At 36.9% G+C, this 20934-nt stretch overlaps 1 protein-coding gene across 7 annotated transcripts in view; it reads right to left on the bottom strand.

Moving 5' to 3' along the window:
• Positions 1-20934, bottom strand: part of LOC105287868 (nephrin) — a 215526-nt gene that overhangs the window by 172691 nt on the left and 21901 nt on the right. The gene's annotated exons all lie outside the window — the stretch shown is intronic.

Raw genomic sequence — 20934 nt, 5'->3', positions numbered from 1 at the left:
CTTCCGGCATGGCGGTGGACGAGTTTCCCTTTCCGCCCTTCCTTGCTTCGATCCTTTTGTCACAAACTTCCGAGAGTCAGCCGAACGGAGATAGCATGTGCGAATCAAGTGTCAAATATTTTGGAAGTGTAAACAGGTGGAAAGTCCATTTTCTCCCGTTTTGGAGCACACTTGCGCCGTTTTCTCTCTACGAGTTTTCCAAGTCGAGAGTGCCGCAGTTTTAATCGCGAATGCCTTTACCCGGCAGTAAAGGACAATAACCAAGTAACAATAATAGTTTGAGATGTAACAGTAGACAATAACAGTCGACATGTAACAACAAATGAAATATCTCTTTATATTATCCAAACGACAAATTCGTACTACTCATATTTCTATACAATATCCAAAAACCTTCGACTTTAAGTGACAGATTATTTGATAATGGCAATGGTATCATGTTCTTATGATGTATGAGAATGTTAAAAGAAAAAATTAAAAATTAAAAATTAAAAAGTAAGAATTCCAATCAATTACAAAATTTCTATTATTAAAATTTTACAAGAAACAAAATATTTTTTATTGTCTGTATAATAACTGTCTGTTTATTCTGTTGCAAATAACAGTTACATTTAATTTGTTTCAATCGTAACAAATTCACATTCGGATTTTTTTTCATTAGTCATGGTACCGCGATATTATTATAGAATGAAATGTAAAGAACACGAACAAAAGTTGAAATCACGTCGACTATATTGACGTAATTACTGGGGGTTTCATGTTTCGCAAGCTGTAAGTGAATTATGTAAATTAAGTGCGCCACAGCACGCTTCTCATGCTGTGAAAATCGCCGCGTGAAATAAGCGATTATTCAGGAATTACCCCGATAATTTATGGCGCGCAATGAACATATATCTCGAATATGTGATGGACGTTTAATAGCTCCATAGAAATGCCCCTTGTCTGCCTTTTGCACGACATTCTAAAGATATTCGCTCTTTTCATCAAGGAAATATGATTTGCACAATTTCCTTTCACATCCTTGGTATATCACTGATACTTTGTCGACTTTAGTGCGGAAATATCGAAAAATTGTAAGATTAAATCGTAAAACTATTCTATATATTCAATGTAATATTTTATATTTTATATTATCTCTTAGTAAGAAAACTTTTTATTGTATGACATTTAATTAAATATTAATACAATAGCTATAAAGTAATAAAAATTTGCATTAAATAATAAATTCCACTGGTAAATTTGATATCATCTATTCTCAAATAAAGATATATAAATAAAACAATTAATTTCAAATTTATGTTGAAGGGAATATCATTATCACTTATGATTATAATAATCTGCTTATGCAAGTTTCAAAAAGATGTATAAATAATTGTGTGCTCAAGAAATATGCACGTTTATAAATTAAATTAAACGCTACTATATAATATACAAGCATATGCGTATTTTATATTGTATAAAGTGTAACGTTTTTTATATTCTCCTGGAGTTTGTGAAATTTTATCCAATAATTAATATTACTTTAATCGCGGTGCGATTCCACAGATTCTCTACGAGTGTTCATCGAACCTGATATTGCGATATCAATATTCGCGGTAAATTATCATTATCGTGGCGACAGTTAATAGCGACATCGTAACACGCAAAGATCGCGGTGTTTGCAACGCCAAGCGCTTTCCTGTCGATGGTTTCCCTCGCGAATTCCGCATGTCGATAATTGAAGATAAAGTCTAAGCACGTCACACGATCGCCGGCACCCCATACATGCATCACGGCACGGCAATTAACACGACGTGTTGAAGCATCCGTTAAACAGCTTCGTCGCTAGTTTCGGATGGATACATCACGACGCGTCTATCGCGAGATGAGTATTTTACAGCTCGCGAAAGTGTTAATAAATCTACCGCGCAATGTTCATGTCGTAAAGACCAGTTGAACCGTTCTCGTGTTTGATTCAACGCCTGCCGTACGTCGACTTCCGCTATTGTCTTTCACATCTGGTGATGAAGAATGTAGGAATAGCGCAAGATGAAGAAGATACGTGAGATTCTTCACGCAATACTATCACTGATCCATGATTGGAAAAAACGTAGAACAACTAAGAGAGATAAAAAAATTGAGATTTATCGCAAATCATCCTGTGCATCTTGTCAGCCTGCGTAATCGTTGCATTTAGAAAAACGGAATTCGTAATATGCTTTAAAATATTCTACTTGCATACGCGTGCAAGATTTAACAGAAAAGCCGTTTATATTTTCCTCTGAGATCCGAAATTTCTACGAAATTTACGTCGAGCTGGAATGCAATCGGATCCGATTAAAACATAAGAAAATACGGTGCGGCTATTAAGGCGCATTATTCTGCATTATGCGACGGCGTGTGGCGGTGACGCGGGATAATTTGGGACAAGAAAATATTTATCGGCTAACAAGTTTACCTGGAATAAATCCAGAAGAGGAAGCGAGAGACGCCAGTGGGAATGCGGGAAGAAGCCGCGTGATGCGGAAAAGGCGAGGAGGATTAAGTTTTCCTGGTGCCTAAGTTCACGAACGAGCCACCATAAAGAAAGCGAGTGAGAAAGGAGGAAAGAAAGAAAGAAAGAAAGAAAAAAGAAAGAGAGAAAGAGTAGGAGGGAAATGCAAGAGGCGTTCGTGCAGGATGGCGAAAAAAAGGAGCAGCAGAGGTAAACGGTGCAAATTAAGCGCAGCGCGCGGGAATGCAGTTTTCCTTTCCGGCGCGACCGACGCTGGCATTAGCGCCGCCTCCGAGTTTAACGATCGCCCTGACCGAAAGAAAGTGCCGAAAACTTCCGTTCTATACCTCTTCTTCTTGGGACGATCTCTTGCGTTTTTACGCGCGGCAGCTGTCGTAGATCGATTTCACGGCTCGCTCGCAGTCCTGGGAGTTTTGTACGTACACGCTGTAAACGCGACGATGCTTCGCGCTATAGTCATCAATGCAGCCAAAAACTTACGGGGAAAATCATATCTCACGGACAAATATTTTCGGCCGTGATCGAGTGAACCCGATCTTCCTCTCCCGTGGAAACGATGCAGAACGAATCGATCGTCAAGCATGAGAGATATAATTGCAGAATCAACAGAGATACGCGCAAATGTTACCGTAACAGGTGTTGTAAAAAATAATATTTCATATTTTCCAGTAATTTTGCAACTTTTATTACTGATTTAAATTGAAAGAAAATGAGACTGACCTCATTCTGCTTCCCGTTGCAGCCATCGCATAAAAATGAATGACGTAATGCACGACGGGGCAAATTTATTTTATCAAAAATAAAATATGGTCGAGCGCGTTTTCGTTTCGCGAAACAGGAAAACCTACTGTGGCAAGTAAAACGAATTTTTATCGGCGTTTATCTGGAATTGAATTTCGAAATTCGCGTGTCTAACAAAATAATTAAAAATTGGACTGGAGCGTGGGAGAGTTGAAACAACGCGTTTGACACCTCGCGACGAGTTAAATGTTCTCTCGCAGTATTACGAGATTACGCAAGACGCGAGGAGACATCAATTTAATTGATTGCGACATAAATTCGTCAAAACCAGCGTGCACGTTCGCGCCAAAATGCAGCAGCGCGGCCTGCCTCTTCCCTGGCTTAAAATGCTTCGAATTCTCCGTTACATATCGAAAACATTTCGACGTCGATTTATTCGCTGTCAACCTGCCAGCACGATTGTCCTATATCGCAATACGTGAAAGTATCGTTCCGTTTCCAGCATTCTCGAAAGCGACGCTGATGGAAAATTTGCGCGGCTATTTCGCGCGCGAACTTCATAACAAAACGCGCAAACAATTTGCCTGTTTAAAACGCCAAGCGCCGCGTTACAGCTGATGGCAAATAATGCTTCATGCTATCCTATTAAGTTTCACCATGTGTTTCCGTAATTTTTGCGCATTATGTGTGAACGCGAATGAGAAGAGTAATCATCATAATCCGGGAAAAAAGCGCGTGATATTCTTATACAGAATACAAGTACGTAAACACACGATATTGCGATATTTCAAATTCATGCGAAAACATTTTTTATAGCAATTTACTTTAATTGATGTAAAATCACTTGCTTATTTAATTATATCTCTGTGGAAGTAAATTGAGCGAAACGAGTAAATGTAAATTTCACAACAATTGCAGTACATAACTGAGATTTTGCGAAATTACGTTAGACTCGTTCGTCTATTTTAATTAAAGCTAAAAACAATCAATAACCCTTCATCTGCCCATTAACAATTTCGAATTGTATTTTTATGCTAAAATATCATCATGCTAAACTTTCGTTTTAATACGTAGTACCAGATAACACATAAAAGTTGCAATGTTTCGCCGTGTGTTACAAGCTTAAAAATGCATGGCAAGAATGAAACTCTAGTAGTTGAACCAAGCTTTTACGTACTTCTGCTCTAAGTTAGCAGAAAGTTGAAGTTAGTAGAATTTTTAAGTTAGCAAAATGAAGAACGTCGTTACCACGTATCTTCAGAAAGTGGAATTGCCATTAAAAATGCATAAACTAGAATGTACATTATTGTTACAATGAGTTAAAAAGCGAGTTAATGTAAAATTCAAAATTATAAAATACTGAAAGTTATTAAATTCTTCCTTTTCCTTTAAACATTAACATAATCATTGCACGCGCACAATTATATTAATAATTATTCTATAAATATAATTATGAAAAATCATACCTCACACCTCTCTTTTTATGTTTTCAATTGTATTTCAATTTACAATTATGCAATATCTTTCCATTAAAAATGTACTACCATAATGTACTATCATAATGATACATGTTACAATTCATTTTGCATTCGGAATAATCCATTATATTTTAAACAGACTATTTTTTCCTGAAACCCAATACATTGCAAAGAACCACCGCAAAAAGAGTGCAAAAAATGCCCGTTTTTCTGTCCTCGATTTTTCAAATGAATTTTATGCCAAATGATAGCTCATGATGAGACATTAATCACAGAAAAATTTTACGATGAGCATATGATTGGTTTCAGAGATATTCAGAGGGTCAAAGTGGTTACCACCTACTGAGAAAGTATGACACTATCGACACTGTATAGCATGAATTTTGGTTGACTTTTTTCGAAACGTAGTACCTATGTGTTCTTTGAGTTGCTGATTACGAATCTGATGTCAGATTTCAAAAATTCAAGATGGCGCATCCAATATGGCGGATATAAAATATAAAAGAATTAATTTCTCCAAAAATTGTTACCTAAGCGTGTTCAGGATCGCGCTCTCCTATGCGACTCGCTTGCGATCCTGAACCCGCTTAGATAACAATTTTTGGAGAAATTAATTTTTTTATATTTTATATCCGCCATATTGGATGCGCCATCTTGAATTTTTGAAATCTGACATCAGATTCGTAATCAGCAACTCAAAGAACACATAGGTACTACGTTTCGAAAAAAGTCAACCAAAATTCATGCTATACAGTGTCGATAGTGTCATACTTTCTCAGTAGGTGGTAACCACTTTGACCCTCTGAATATCTCTGAAACCAATCATATGCTCATCGCAAAATTTTTCTGTGATTAATGTCTCATCATGAGCTATCATTTGTTATAAAATTCATTTGAAAAATCGAGGACGGAAACACGGGCATTTTTTGCGGTGGTTCTTTATAGCCGATTATAAATGATTAGCAGAAATATGTAGATGCAAAACAAATCTGTCGCCAAACGCACATCAGAGACGTTGAATTCTTAAACCATTCGATCCGCTTAACATCACGCGCATTGGTTTAGTACTCTCGAGAGATACGTGCTCCAGAATACATAACAAATTCATGTACGTTTCTCTTTTGCCCCTCACACAGAGCTTGACCATAAAAACACCCTCAAAGGGCCGAGAGCCGTTCCGTCGCGCTTGACACAGACCGCCCTTGTCGACGTATATCGCGGGCATTTGTCGACGTATTATGCCTGCACATGCCGGCGTATATCGTGCGCATATTGACGCGTATCCGTGCATACCTACAGATGCATGCCACAAAATATTTCCGTTCACGAAGTCATCGATCGCGTGGCCAACGCGATTGTGTGCGTGTGCGTGAGCGTGTAGAGCGCGGGCGCTGATCGTGCTGATCTGTAATAGACATCTAATTGCAGTAATGCGCTAATGAGGCTGCGCTACCCCGGATATCGCATTCCACGCTGTAATTCCACGCGTCGTTTAACATCCGAAAACGCACCCGCGCGATACTCGCGGATTCCACTCTTAGAGCGTGTTTATACTGTGTTTGGATTGATGCGCACCGACGATTGCGCCGGATCCGGTTTCTGCTTGATCAGATCCATTTTCAGTCAACATTGCAAAAGCTAGCTTGCGCTAGCTTACCAAGATTATAATATCAAATTTGCAAAACACACGCTGAACATTTTGCAAAAAACTTTTGAGCGTGAAATTATTTACGATATTATGATGATTTCATTATCGCACAAAAAAATAAAATTATTTTTGGAAAATCTTTTATCTAACATCAGTGTCAGAAACTCAAAACTTTTGATAAACTCTGCATTACGTGAAACAGAAATTTTCAGTTATTATTATTATTATTACACAATTTATCAACACGTAAAATTTTCTCTGAAGATTTATAAAATTCACTTAAGTATCGCAATCTTATTTCAATTTGTTTCTAATAAATTTACAATATAATAAGATACTTTAAACGCAATTCGCATTAAATGGTACGCCTTAAAACATCTTAAAGTGGCTCGAACGTAAGACCGAGTAAAATAGAATCGTCAGAACCCCATAAAATCCGAGGAAGACGAAGATGGTCTTGTCCATTGCACAAACAGCCTCGGCAAGGCGCGAGCGCGCGCGAGAACCGAAAAACACAATAAGTGCTCGCAAATGCAGTTACCGCGATTTAGTTGCGGTCTCTCGCCGTAGAAGTGCCGTGGGGCCATTCTCTATAACCGCGTTCAACCTCTCCTCTCCGCGTGAGCTTCCATTAGTCGCGAAGGATGCGAGATAGGAGACAAACACCCCATAGGCGCGCAGGAAGACAAAGGGAAACGGACAAGAGAAAGATAGTGGAAACGTAGGAACACACAAAGCCAAAACCCGAAACAGAGACACAGAGAGCAGCGGAGATGCGAAGAGGGGAGAGAGAGTGATGCGCGTGCAAAGAGAAACGGGGAGAAAGGAAGATGGACCCTGCAACGGTAGAGTCATTTCTCAAACTGCAATAGCGCGTTTCCCCCTTCCTTCCCTTTCGCTCGCTCTTTCTCGTCGGAGCTGTAAGACCTTTCACCCACTTACCAGCACTTCGCGCTAATTGATTTCAAGTGTAACGAATTGTTTCGGTCGAGTCGAGCGAACAGCGGCGCGATATAAATGGGTTACGCGGCGTGTCAGCCGCGGCGAAATGTCCGAAAGTGACAGAAGGGCCGCAGTGTTTGCGCACGAATCACGATGTTCTGATTCGGATCGTTGCACCATCATCCACCGTGAATCTTAAAACATTGTTGCGCGTCTGCATTGATTAAAGTCATTTAAAATCGATCATAAAAATTGGTACGATGGAAAATTGATTCCAACGAGAAATGGTGCGACAACCGGCGAAAAAAATATCTCCGACAAAAATCGTCACGGCAAAATATATTATACATAAATATTAAACGTCACATGATCAGGGAAGTTATTATCATCAGTTTATAGAAGGATGGAGCGTGTACAGCTGTAACATGGTTGCGGAGAAAAGAGCGCGCAGTCGGTTTAATGGAGCGAATTCCTAATGAAACCCAGCGGGCGGTAACGCTTGTTCCCGTAATTAAAATAAAAAATTGCGCTTCGTAACGCGGCGGATAACGCGCGCAAGCGCGCGCTCTCGCGATATCTCCCGGAATATTTATTATTATCACTCTGCGCCATTGTTACAGCAACGCAATAGGATTCCCGCTAGCATCTCGCTCGGGCGTGATTAAAGAGCAGCACGTAGAAGAATCTTGACAATTTGAGACGCGACTGTCGCGACGCGGTCTTAATTTCAGAGAAATTATGAATGCAGAGCAGAATTTCTCCCTCCTCCACCACCACCATCGCTCCCTGCTCCCGGTTTGCTTGCTTTCTTGTGAACGCGAATATTTACCAGCGCATTTCCACGAGAATATTCCAGCGAGATAAATCCGATTTTCGACCGTCAAAATACCTAACGGATTATCGATCAGATGATTTAACGTTATACAATATTGTGCAAATCGATTTCTAGTAATAAAGAATTGTGTAGATGTATATCTAGATAGATATCTATATATAGAGCAGATATCTGTACAAAGTGACACTGAATAATCCTAATTCTTCCTTCGTACTCCCCTTTTTCTGCCCGCCATCAACAATGTCAACTTTCTACATTTTCAATATAAATATTTTGTTGGCCATTTCTCGCTTTCTTCATAAATCCATAGTTATATTATTTAAAAAGCCGACGAGATTCAACCCTCAGTAACCAGTCGGTAACCAGGACATACATGAAAAAAGATAGGAATATCGATCTCCATCTCTCGTGCAGTAGAAAAAACATAAAATCGTAACGGCACTCGGAAATTTTTTACGAGTTTATTGCAAAATGTTGCAAGCCGTAACAGCAACGAACGATCCGCTTTTGAAGAATCATTTTTTTTTCACGTCGCGTCACGTAAAAGCCGAGGTGCGTTTTCGACGCGTTTCGATAATAAAAGCTTTTTATTTCTGGTTTATTCTTAATATTTGTAATAAAAGCCTGTACATATATATGTTTCCCCCGTGTTAAACCGAACTAAAACTCAACGAAATTTATTGAAAACTATCTATAACGTACCTATATAAAGTTGAGCAGCGATCTGTTGCAACTATACAAAAGCAATACCAATATCCAGTTCCCGCCCAATTGAGAATGCTCTTATAACCGTCATGTATCTACATGAATTGTTCAGACAGCAGAATTGATCTTTTTTGAAAACAGACGCAAGGCAGTGAAATGTTTTTGGGATTGAGAGGACAAAAAATTCGTTGGAGATATTCGTTGGTAAAAGTTTCATCGCATTTAATCTTTTTGTGGAATTGCTGGATTGGCGGATATCTCTCTATCATAATATCATATCGGACTCACGTCTATCTGACAATTTAATAATAAAAATATTTAATTTTTAAATTTAAACATAATAATATAAATATACGTAATATCTTATATCTTATATTGCACACGTTATTTCTTATAATCTGATATCGTAATTAATTGCTTGCAATCAGTAACCGTAGAATTTACTTTCAATATTTTTCTACAGTGACGAATAAATACTTTATAAATTGGAGAGACTGGAAAAAATGCATCGCGATTACTTCAATAAATTTATCCATACGCAAATGTCTCGAGACACAAATGCAATGAGAAGCAAATTTCACCGATTTTTTTACCGGAGTTTACATGAGTTCATTAACATGTAGCAATGCGATTAGACATCCATTATGGGTTCGATGCGGTCCTGCGACCAATGTTGCGACACTATATCACCGCTTACAACGGTTCCGATATCGACGTTACAGGCACCAATGCATCTCGTCGACTATCCATGTCCAACCCAGAATGCGATTTATAACGGCAACAGATGGTTTTTCAAATTACGGACGATTAAGTGTTACACAAGTAGACTGAAATTAATCGAGAATCGAGGGAACTGTCACGCTTCAAATTATACTATTTCAAAAACAGAATGAGAAAATACAATCCCAATTATACAATAAAGTATCAACCTCTCTTTCTCTCAATGTTTTTACAGTTTCTTGTTCTAAGTTTGCTAGTGGATGTATAATGATACGTTTTCAGGATCGATCGAAAGCGTTCTCAGCCATCTCTTATTTACTTTTCAACGTTAAAAATTTTCGATTGTTTCAGTATAATGTTTTCATCTTAGAACAGAAATAATTACATTGCGCCATAAAGTCGAAGATTTTTATCCTTACGTTCTGCTCACTTGAATTATCTCATCATTTCAAAAATATCAAAAGTGAGAGACGATCAGTATCCACGAGAGCTCATTGCTCATCTCGTTTCTCTCGTTCCAAGCGATCGGTAAACTAGCAGAAATTAATACATTGCCATGATTAACACTGACACGTGCAGAGGAGAAACTCGTGCACGAAAATCGACGATGTGCGTGCGAAATTAACTGGTTTCGCACGCAATGCTTTGCTCAATTTAGTGTTACCGTCATCATAACAATTTCGTTACCAATTTTCGGGTTACTCCAATACGTATACAATTTCTGCGTTGCGTTAAATTTGTATTATTAAGTTCGTATTAAATTATCTGGAAAGACCGTGTATTTCTAGACGTAATAAAAATAAATTTCTGTAAAATAAAAGAATAAAATAGGATTCTCTACAAAATTTTTTATTTCAGGAAGAGACACACACATGTAATCTTCCTGCTTTTCCATGATATTTAATATTATTTTATCAACTTTATAACTGATTTATTATGTCATTTTTATATAATCATTATTGTTTTAGAACTTGTATACATTTGTATAAATTTAAAAAAATTTGTTATGGATTATATAACAAATATGGAATCTATTAGGATTTTATCATCTAAATATATATTATTTCTTCTTTCTTTTTCTTCTTTATAAGAGTTGCGATAAGAAATGAGTAACAGATGCTCTTTCTTAAGTTCTCAAATTAGCAATACATTTGGAATTTACTGTTTCATTACTTAGATCCAGACAAAGGATTCCTCGGTAATCCTGCTAAACACTTAAGAAAACTTTACATGGATGTAATCCTAGCTCGCGGCTTACTAAAGTAACTCATTTTGATTAAACCGACTTCGTTTCCGCATAGGATTCAGGATAAGATCCATTTCTCCCTGCCAATTACTGAACGGTCCAAAGACTCTTCATTGAATTGCGCAACCACAAATGCATGCAGAATATCACGAACTTAGTAATAAGTTCTATCTTTCTTAGAATAATTATTCATAACTAATTTTCGGAATATTCAAATATTCGTATAGTCAAATCTTGTCAAAGTAATTTCTTATTAATAAAAAGAAAAAATAATAAATTGCAGATTAGAACCTTTCTGTTTAAAAATTTCTATTAAAGAAAACTCACTTTCCAGCAAGAGAGTTTTCCGAGAGTTTTCAACAAAAAAATCCCTTATATATTCCACATAAAAACATATAAAATTTTTACTTCACTCTACTCCACGTATTGAAATAATAACGACGCGTCGCGTATCCATCGGATCCTCGTGGATCGTTTTGCTATGCTCGCATTTGTCCGTAGGAGACCGATACGATTGTCAAGGGGGTGAACATCATGAAAGAGACGCGGGATGAGAGAAACGAGAGGGGTGCTGTGCGACATTGCGCGGGGATGATTCAACATCACTGGTGGAACCGTGGTTCGATTGCCGAAACGCTCGTAGGATAAAGTTCGCCCGAGGCCTCCCCCTGGAAATCTTTGGGCGAGGGAAGTTTTCGGCTTATTCGCGTACATACTATCATGCCGCGATGCACCCTCACCATGCAGAGCGCGATGCATCGCGAGCACACTGTCGCAACGGGCCGCCGCAGTGGCGACGGGTGGCACGTAGTAAACTATCGCGGAAGTGTATTTAACTCGTCGACGAAACTTCCCAGGGAACGTCGAATTCCAATTTCCCCGGGCCCGCCGTTACTAGTCGCGCGCGAGCGCGTTTACCCCCCAAAAATATCTACCCACCGACTCTCGTTGCCATCGCCGCCACCAACGCTGGAAATTACTTTCATCGGTATTTAAATTAAATGCGAATTTATCGTATATCGGATATAACGCGCTCACCAGCTGAACTTTCTCATTATACCGAAACATCATTTTACGGTGATTAGATTCATGTCGATATAAACGCTACTTGGTTTTATGTGACTCTTTAAGAATTGTTTAACAACGTACCACTAGTCACGATCGGTTAAAGCAGTGCACGACTTTATTTCTGATTTTATCGCTTACTTCTACGTGAAAATTTTTATTTATTCAAACTTTTAATTACATGGTTTCATACCTGTTTCTCAAGTTTCACCGACCAAATTATACTTTCTCAATAAAGTTAAATTAATTATGATTATTTAACTCAATTAAAGTAGCGCCTTGAGTTATTTTTTGCTTCATTTAGTCTTATCTGAAGATTGCAATACTTTTAGTTAAAAACTCTACAATCTGCAAATCAAATATTTTCGTGTAGTATATTAATAATAACAATATAATGTTACACAATTATGTCATGTTAAAAACTAAATATTCAATCATTATCGAGTAGATATTCTTTCACTATCGAGAATAGAAAGAATATCTGCTCGCTTAAAAAATCATTTAGCACATTTAAGAGTTAATTTCTGAGAAGGAGAAATCTTAAACGAGAGATGCAAAATACGTGCTAACACGACAAGCAGATTGCGAAGGATAGAGGAATCGGAAGGAGGTCACGGCTCGAAAAATTGAAGGGTATCCGAAAATAAGCTCAGATACGAAAAAGTACCACGACAAAAGTTGCGAATGGATTCAACGTCGGATTCGTTGAGGCTAACCACCATAATTAGAACGCCGCCGAATCTGCCGCCAAAGTTCCGAATTGCATTGGTCGGCTGACTTTTCAATTTCGCGGAAGAAAGATCCGCGATTCGACGAAAGTTCATGCCCGGCCAAATTAAATTCTGGGATGCTGTTGCATTCGATCTCCGTAATGGTGGTGTAAGCGTGAGCGGTGGCTCGTTACATCGACGTTCATCGACCAAAGAGATTGTTTTTGATAGCATGCTCGATTCGCTTTCGGCCACGAACAACAATTTTCTCATATAATTATTGTGCCCGCTTAATATCGTGTTAGCGACTAAATTAAAACACTCCCATTGATAGCCGAGTGATATCAATGACAGAGCTCGTGAATTTAATACTAAACCAATGATGAAGAACGGTGCCCGTAATTTCCTCATAATAAAAAGCAAAGTCGAGTTTCTTTTAATTTCTAATGAATTAAAAACACAGCTTGTATAATATATAGAAATCGAATCCTTTGAATCCCTGAAAATGACAAATTATTCTTCTTCTTTCGATGTTTCAATCTATTGTTACTCAACTTATAATTAATATTATACTTATAATTAATATTGCTACTTTAACTATTGGGTTGGCCAAAAAGTAATTGCGTTTTTTTCCAATAGATGAACATACATGTCTTCAAATGTAACTAACTTCATTCTAAACCGCAAATTCATTATGTAGGTTAACAACTCACAGTTCAAGCTTGTTTTAGAAAAAGAAAGTACACGATTTCGTTAACAATTGTTTGTTTGCCGTCGATTTCAAAATGGAAAATCAAAAACAACATTTTCGTCATATTTTTATTACTTCCGAAAAGGGAAAAACGCTGTGCAAGCTCATAAAAAGTTATCTGATGTATATGGCGAAGATGCTTTAAAACTGCGACAGTGTCAAAATTGGTTTACTAAATTTCGATCTGGAGATTTTAATGTGAAAGATGCACCACGCTCAGGAAGGCCAATCGAAATTGATGATGACAAAATAAAGGCACTGATCGATTCCAATTGTCGTTTAACGACACGAGAGATTGTTGAGAATCTTAACATATCGAAATTGAGTGTTGAAAACCATTTAAAACGACTTGGATACATTAGTAAGCTCGATATTTGGGTACCACATGAGCTCAAAGAAATTCATCTCACTAAGCGTATTGACATCTGCGATTCTCTTTTGAAACGTGAGGAAAATGATCCATTTTTGAAACGTATGATAACAGGCGACGAAAAATCGATCGTCTACAACAACGTCAAACGAAAAAGATCGTAGAGCAAGCGTGATGAACCTGCTCAAAGCACTTCAAAAGCAGATATTCACCAAAGAAAAATTATGCTGTCAGTCTGGTGAGACTTTAAAGGTATTGTGTATTTTGAGCTGCTTGCAAGGAATCAAACCATTCATTCAGACGTATACTGTCGTCAACTGAATAAATTAAATGATGCCATCAAACAGAAACGTCCAGAAGTGGTGAATCGCAAAGGTGTTGTGTTTCACCATGATAACGCTAGACCACATACAAGTTTGGTCACTCGTCAAAAATTGTTGCAGCTTGGATGGGATGTGTTACCACATCCACCATATTCGCCAGACCTGGCACCATCAGATTACCATTTGTTTCGTTCTTTGCAAAACGCCTTGAATGGTAAAACCTTTACTGCTGATGAGGATATCAAATCGTTGTTGGAATTGTTTTTTGCTGAAAAAGATAAGAACTTTTTTGAGCGCGGAATCATGAAGTTGCCTGAAAAATGGCAAAAGATAATCAAACAAAATGGACAATATATTGTTTAATAAAGTTTTTGTTTCCCATGAAAAATTCACCTTTTATTTATATTTAAAAAAATACGCAATTACTTTTTGGCCTACCCAATATATAAATAATTAAAATAATTAAATAAATTTTGTTATTATGCTGAACTCTATCAAAAACAGTAATTGATTAAAATCTTGATTATACGAAAGATATAGATACACCTTAAATAATCAATTAATTATATATTACATTGTGTATTCAATGAATAATACTTGTGTATAATGTTTAAATACTGTACGGTAAAAATAATGAATTTATTATTTTAACCTTCCCATATAATGTTTAAATTCCGTACTCTCAGTAAAGATAATGAATTTATATTTTTCAATCTTTTATTGCATTTTCGCAAGAACAAATTATATAATAAATATAATACATTTAATATACTATATGCAGTTATAACGTATAACAGATGTATATAATTACAAAAACTAATATAGTGGCTTTCATTAACTTCTTGAAAAAAGTGTGGCATAACGTAAAATATTCTTTTCATTTTTCATTTATCTCAAATACTTATATGTAATATACATTGTTGATAAGATAAGTCACCAGAAACCATAATGCTTTAATATTTTATATTGAACCGATAAAAGAAACAGAACGGCTGAAATGCGAAATAGCATCGTCAAAATTTTATTTCTACGAATACGTCGGCTTCGCGTTTGTCCGACGTACAGAGTAACGGTTGCAATATGTAATAATTATTTGCGCAGCGAAGTTATACCGCTGCAAACCGCACAAAGGACCGGCAACAAGCATCCGCAGAGCGCATTCAAATTTCACCCAACGAATCGATCTAGCATTTTGTGCATCGCCAGTTAATGAAGTTATATTCGCGAGTACTTACAATTTTGCGGATAAACGATGCACAAAACGTATCCTCAGAAATTGCGGTATCGTCTTAATCGTCATACTTTCTCAGAGATGGTGTTAATAATACACGAAGCATTGCGGTTGTATTTTTGTCTGTTGACTAAAAACGGCGTAAAACTAATGTTAAATTATTTTGGAAAGCAAGTTAATTTAGAAATTAGATCTTAAATTTATTCAATGCACGAATAAACATATTTAATATTTATTAATTAATATTGCTACTGTATTAGCTAGTTTAACATCATAGTTTCACATCAGGAATTATATTGTCTAAAATGCCACAGTCTATAGTCCATTAGTCTAGACTTATCTTATAGTCAATGAAAATGTTCGTCAATCCCTAAATTGTGCCACAATTTGAACCAGATATAATCATGATAAAATTGCAGTTTATATAGCTTTATATAACTTCAATTATACTCTCCAGTAACATCTCGTTATTCATGTTTCTCGATCATAATTGGAATTATGAATACGCGTCTTCTTTAAGAAAGAAACATTTCCTAGCACAACTTTGGAAACCACCATTTTATCTTCAAAGTCGTTATCTCAACCAGGATCGCGATCAAGCGCGACATTTATGAACTCGGAGACTCACGAGGATATTAATCTCCGTAGAAAATGGAGCAATCAAAGGGTGAGGGTGGAATAAAATTCTTGGGGTTCGCCGATTCGTCCCTATCTGCGGGGGTAACGTACCGCGAAAGGCCTTTCAGATTATTACACCTTAGCGCGCGCTCAGGTCGAAGGGTGAAACGGGAATCGCGGTTTGCAACAAGGGTCAGCTCGCCCGTGTGCGCAGCCCGATGACTGCCTTCTCTAAGATACCGTGTATTATCATGCCTCTGCAGTGTACTCCGCATCCTGCGCCGGATATGCGCTAGCGCGGTAACGGGCGCATGAACGCACTCACACGTGAACACAGGTGCGCACACGTGCGCACACGTACACGCACGTATGTACACCCACTCTCCTGCGCTTGTTAATGCGCTAGACGATACTGTAGCTCCTAATTTACTAGCAGAACTCGATTTTCGGCTGAAATGATATATACGTATTCTCTTTAGATAAGTAACACTGGAGAACTCACGATTGAGGATACGCGAACTCTGATACGCGACTTTCATCGCCGCGGGCGTGAGAGACCGATTCCGAAAAGTTCACATCTTTCTTGCTTTTCTATTTCAACCACGTAATCAAGACACGTTCCCAAATGTGTTTCACTCTTCAGATTAAAGCGCGATGCGCAATTCAATTTATGTTTCACATCCTAGAGTGTTAGTCATCAAGAAAATTAGCATCCGATAAAAATATGTAAAACAATATTTGATTGCTTGATATTCACTGAAAATATAAAAATGAGAGCGTTTGCTTTGGTAGTTACGAAATAAAAAATAATAAAGTTTTATAATAAGATGTATATGCATATAGAATGCTATATATTGCATAAAAATTTGAATCGAATTTTACAATAACAATAATAACAATAATAACACAAAAATATTATATTAAAAGTACCATTTAAATAAGGATTAATTGTGATGTAATAATGTGCGAAGAAACAATAATTCTTTTTCTCGAGTTTATCGCGCGATTTCGCGTAAGAAGAGAGAAGAAAAGCTGCTAAAGTTTGAAAATGTACGATTCTATCCCGGCATCTGTCCAGGAGTATTACCTTCGGTTAATCCGGCAAACGAAACGACTGGTCAAGGTAGTACATTAAGAATCCTTATGCTCGATTTCACACGTAACGAATGAAGTCGGAGCGGATAAAGCTCCGGTGAGGGAGCGAAAACGGAATTCACGTAAGAATTTATTTGTTGTTAGTGGCGCCAACATTAATCACAGACTTTAGCAATAGATAAAAGTAATAAATAAAGATATTGAACTGAAAAATGTATACCAGCATAAAGGTATAGATGCAGAAATTGAAACAATAAAATAAAGCAAAAAATCTATTAACGCGACTTAGCTTCATCGAAATAGAATTACATCATTTTTAGCTATGCTTTTCATGATAAATATAAAACAGTTGGTCAGATAGATATCCTTTCTTTCAATTCAATGTTTATAATCATTAATCAATTTTTACAAATTTATGAATACTTCGTAAGCTTCATAGTAATTGCATTTCTAAAAACAAATTAATAAAAAATATTAAATAATGAGAAGTAATAAAAATATAATAAAACTTTAAATATTAAAATATATTTATAGCAATCATTAATATTAATTATTTATCTAAATATGAAATCTAGAGAAGAAAGAATACGAATGATACATATGTTCACCTATATCTATCGTGATATAAAATATCCAAAAGTACAGAATTTGCTACTTCAAAAAATGAGGAAGAACAGAGTCACAGAGCGATATATAATATAACATAATACTTGCTGTATTCTCGCTTTGACGGATCGCGAATATAAGCATTGTACGTCAGACCGACTTGTAATAAGTTGTAACTCCATTCGCGGCACGAAAAATCGCTCTCCTCCCGTCGAATCAAGTCGCGGCGGTACCCGGCCCGGGGTGGGAAGAGGAAAAAAGGAAACGCGACATTTTTACTGCTCCAATATATAAAATGGCTCACGATCAATTGCACCCGGCGATATTGAGAGAGCAAAGAAGGAATGCGGTATATATGTGGGTGGTACAAGGCGAACGAGGAAAACCGATGCTCATCGAACCTTAAAATACGCCCTTATCATATTGCCCCGTCGTGTGTTAATGCTTCACCGTCCCGCACCAAGCCTCGCTGCCATCCCCTCGTCATCCCCTCGCCCTCATAGTCTTGCCGTCTTCGACTTACAACTCGCCCAGTCACCCGCGCGAGCCTTTTACACACAGCGATTCTACATGCAGAAACGAGACAAAAGAATGCAATTCCAGCGCCGGCGGTCGTACCATCTCGCGATTTTCCTCTTTTCGCGAAACGTACGGTGCCAAGAGCCGAGAGCACTGTTCCTGAAATATTTCCAGTGCTACCGGAGCGCGGGGTATGGCGTGAGATGCCAGCGCGGTGGTGGTCGCGCACGCGGATGGGCCCCGGGGATGAGCGAGAAGAGAAAGAGAAGGAGATGATGGGCAGAGAGGAAGATGGAGGGAGAGAGAGAGGAACAGAAAAGGCGGGGAACCCCAGAGAACTCTAACAAATTGTCATTTGCAGTGCAATACTCGTTCCGTCCGCACAATAATCCAGCGCAACTCTGCCTAGCATCGCAGACATCCAGGGAAAATCCTTGTGCAGGATGGAAAATGCTAAAGTCTTGACCAAATTAGTTGGTGGTAAGATTCGATTTCAGCAAACACAAGCCGAGAAACACCCTTACGTAAAAATATGCCTCACGTTTTACGTTTCGTTTATAATTCGATAATTGCTATTATAAATTGTTATTATAAATAGCTATGAAGATTACGGTAACTTGCAATATTATTTGTGTATCTGTTACTAATATATATTTATGTGTGTGTATTCTCACATACATGTATTTTGCATAATCTGACTACATCTCTAGTTATTAATATCATAATCTTCATAGTCATTGCATAGATTATCCTTATGCTTTCAACATTTTTTTGACACTAAGATATTGTTTCCTCTCTAGTTCGTATATTTAATTAGTTAATTAAACCTTCCTACTGTCGAATCGAACAATAAACTCTTTCCCCTGCTACCTATCGCCCCTTCCACCTCACAGTTGCTCTTTCGATTCTTTGGAACGTTTGAAGGAAGGAAGCCGGGCTTGAAATCTTTTTGAGACCGAATGATTGCTCCCGAAAGGAATCCAATAAACGCACTCTATTGTTGCGGGGAACCGCAGCTAATTGCGAGGTTGGACTTAAACCGGAGTAATATTTTTGAGAATGAAAAGAATTCTCGCTGAAATATCTAAATGCCTCTCTATTGAAAATTTTCCCGGCTTATAATAATAAGATCCCCCTCATTCTTCTTAGTAAGAGAAAGTACATATCTTTTATATTCCGTTTATGTATAAAATGTGTAAAACTAACAGAAGTATTTTTGAATTTAATCATGAAAAATTGGAAGATATAATTGCATTCTGCATTATGTTTAAAAAAGAAAAAAAAATGACAAGAGTTGTTTCAAATTGCAATTGCAAAATAATTTCATTGTACGCAGTAACTGTCAAAAATGGATATTAATATGATTATATTAATAAAAATTAATAGAAAGAAGTGCTATTGACAAGAACATAGTGCTTTAACAAACAGACAATTGCATTACTCGGTATAAAAATTTACAAACAAAATTTAAACGATGGAATTTCCAATGTATAAATGTTAACATTTTTCTCTTTATATCTGATGCAAATAATTACGAAAATGTTTCGAAACAAATCATCCATTGAAAATATTTCGTTAGACGATTTTAACAAAACGACCTTGTTTGTTTCTCAATGTTTACGATGTATTTTTCATTACGAGATATATTTATCTCGTTAAATTGCATTATTGGAATATTTTGCTTCAACGAAACTATGCTCTTTTCTTTACCTTATAACAATGTGTTTTCTGTTATTAAAATGAGAAAACTGTCTCGTTAAAATTTTATATTATGATATCATTTTCAATGAATAATTAAGAAAGAAAGGATTATATCTTTTATGTTATTTTTATGATTCGGTTTTTATAATAGCGAGAAAATTCTACAGAAAACTGAGAAAACTAGTAAAGAAAAATTGGACAGTTAGAGAATTCAATTACAAAGCCGAAATGATAACTTGTCGGATATATTGGAGGTCGTATTTGACCCGTTCTTGCGTTCGTGAACTATGGCAAGTATGTTTGGCTTGTTGGAAGGTTAATGTAAAGATTGAATTCGAAGAAAAGAACCATAAATTACATTCGATGACATTGTTTGCATTCTTTGGAGATGTTGGTATCAAAAATTATTCTTCACGAATTCACGACATTAGCTAAAATATAATTGACGTATGTTCATATATTGCTGCCATATAAAAGAGCAATATAATATGTTATTAAAACTCACGTAGTCTATATACACAGTTGCAATTTCTAGTAAAGTAAAAAATGCACGTGTAGATATCAATATTTTAATAATATTAATATAACATGTGTAGTATTTTAGTGGTACCAAAATTTCATATGAAACTTTCGAGATTGAAAAATCAACCTCAACATATTCATCAAGTCAGTATCTGTTATTAGCTGTTAATGAGCAGGTTTTAATCGTCAATCATTAACAGTCTCCTCTCGTATCATTTTGCGGCATGATGTATCACGCTTTGACGTTGGCATTTGTATCATTAATGAAAATCAATTTTGCGCGTAATGCCGCGAACATTACATTATTGCATCATAAAATAATACCCATGATAATTCTAGATAAATTCCAATTCAATTTCTGACTCATGCTTATCCGTTTCGTGCTGCGCTCCGAAATTAACCCCCCGTTTCCTTCTCTCTCTCTCTTTCTTTATAATAAAGAAACGAAGGAAACTTTGAATTTTATTTCTAAGAATGCGAAGAAAGACCGTCCGCAACCCGTGCTATCCGTGTCACTTCGCAAAGCTTCTTATTTTACATTAAAAATCGATGTAAATTCTCTCTTAATTTTCAACAGCGCGTCCGATTAGATATTCCATTCCGTCACGAAATTC

This window comes from Ooceraea biroi, chromosome 8 (genome assembly GCF_003672135.1).
Source record: "Ooceraea biroi isolate clonal line C1 chromosome 8, Obir_v5.4, whole genome shotgun sequence".
NCBI lineage: Eukaryota > Metazoa > Arthropoda > Insecta > Hymenoptera > Formicidae > Ooceraea > Ooceraea biroi.
The sequence above is the reverse complement of the archived record's forward strand: the minus strand, read 5'-3'. Positions and strand labels throughout refer to the sequence as shown.